Source organism: Anneissia japonica, unplaced genomic scaffold (assembly GCF_011630105.1).
Source record: "Anneissia japonica isolate Jap-2015-1 unplaced genomic scaffold, ASM1163010v1 scaffold11840_len24483_cov134, whole genome shotgun sequence".
NCBI classification, from domain to species: Eukaryota; Metazoa; Echinodermata; class Crinoidea; order Comatulida; family Comatulidae; genus Anneissia; species Anneissia japonica.
Genome location: NW_022714538.1, coordinates 16,325 through 18,512, shown reverse-complemented (window position 1 = coordinate 18,512; position 2,188 = coordinate 16,325). Strand labels below are relative to the sequence as shown.

At 29.5% G+C, this 2,188-nt stretch overlaps 1 long non-coding RNA gene across 1 annotated transcript in view; it reads left to right on the top strand.

The window, feature by feature from the left end:
- Positions 1-631, top strand: part of LOC117109034 — a 7,169-nt gene extending 6,538 nt beyond the window's left edge. Inside the window, exon 3 of the long non-coding RNA XR_004445452.1 lies at positions 527-631. This is a non-coding gene — a long non-coding RNA (uncharacterized LOC117109034). The remainder of the gene's footprint in view (positions 1-526) is intronic.
- The last annotated feature ends 1,557 nt before the right edge of the window (positions 632-2,188 follow it).

Genomic DNA, 2,188 nt, shown 5'->3' with positions numbered 1-2,188 from the left:
TACCGCACTTTGGAAAAACACAGACACCAATTCTAAAACAATTTTACACGCACCGTTGTCAAGTATTCTCATGTATTTATAAAATGTTAATACAGAGTTCACGCACGAACAATTTACAAGGCATAAGGCCTACTATGCTGTACTGACAAAACATAGGCATGCTAATATCATTTTTTTAAACATACCAAACACAAATCATGGCTCAAAAATTATACATTTATGTTTAGACATTTTAACCCTACTCCCTTTTCCAAATCACTTCTAAATAATATTATTGTGATTTGTTATTCTTATTTTAACTCTTAATAATTATGAAAAAATGACCAAAAATTGATGGTAAATAAAATTAATAAAATTAATTCAAATGAATGCGTGTATTATAAAACACATTTTTAACTGTTTATGATATAATAATTCCTAAATGATATAGGAAAATCATCGTACGATTTAAATTATGAAACTCGTAAAAAAAATATTGGTAGTTGTATGAACTGTATCGTAATTCAGTGTAATGTTTGTTTTGTAGGACGGCTGGACGCCATTAATGTACGCTGTGCAGTGGGGAGCACCAGATGATGTGTTGGAGAATATGATTGAAACGGCAACAGTTAAGTGTTTAGAACATGAGAGGGTGAGTAGAATTAAATATCATTGCATTTTAAACATCACAATCACACAGCATGTGTACACATCATACGACATACAAATAACTCAAATTCAATTACTGTGATTTTTTTCATGTTGGGTTAAAAATGGGATTTTTATTTCATGATTTATTTGACATTTTTTACAACACAGAAAAAGCCTATGCTCTGGCCATTATCACTAATTCATATGAAATATTGTGAAAAAAATACATTTTACACTTACAAAAATAGTCATGTTTGGATTTGTTCTGTTTAATACAGTTTACTGAATAAATTGGTGACAATAAAATTGATATTTTTCACAAAAAGTATTGTCGCTAAAAATCCCGATTTGGAAATATTTTACTACTGTGTGTAAAACATAGGCCAATTGATACAAATATTTTTTTGCGCGATTTCGCCTTAAAAACAACATTTTAAAAATATTAAATAATGTAATTAGTATTTAATAATGATGAATGTAATAAGTAATGTATGTGTGATGTTTGTGAGTTGTTATGTGTTGTTGATATGTGGTGTGTGTATAGTTTCTTGTTGTTGTTTATTATTTCTTTCTCATCATATTCTACGTTTGTCTTGTAGCGTACTTTTGTTGGTTCCACTATTCTCCATGACTTGGCGGCCAACGCACGCGTGTCAGCAATGAGACGCGTGTTGGAAAAAACCAACAAGAAGATTAACACGCGAGACGTCGTGAGTACAGTAGAAGAAAACAACACTTTATTCATTGCTAACAAATTAACATTAATTCACTCACAAACACATTCAATACATCACGTTCTAATTTAGTAATATTCTTGGTTATAATACTGAGATGTTATTTTTTATTTACAACTTGTTGAGAAATATTGCCGCTCAATAGGGGAGACTACCTTGACTGTTATTATTTGTTTTATTAATACAACAAAAATAAACCACAATCCATTACTACATTTTTGTCAATATTATTACCATTAATATTAATACAGTACAGGTTCTGTATTATGCTATAATATTAATTTCATAATACTTATTACCATCATCATTAATTCAGGTACCTACTTCATTCTTGCATTGCCATATTATTGGTTTTTTTTTTAATTATCATTAACAATATGAATAGTAATTATTATCAAAATTATTATTATTATCATCAATATTATGATTATGATTATTATAATATTACTGAAGTATCACTATTATTACCGGTAGGCGTTAATGAATTATGGTAGTTATAAATGATTTCAGGTACTTTTACGTTTGCGTAATATTTGTTAATTGATATTCTTGTGTTGTGCGTGTTCAACAAACTTGACGTTGATTATCATTTCATTGCAGCATGGACGCACACCACTACATTGGTGTCTATGGAATGAGAAGCTGACGCACGAGCAACACAAGGAAGTCGCAATTATCAATATCACCTTTGGCGCATCGGTGACAATAAAAGATAAGGTAATGTATAGAAAAATGAAATGCATCAAAAGAATATCAGTCAATGACCTTAATACAACAACTGTATATGAAACTACTTGAAACATTTTTACTGATTAAAACCAACA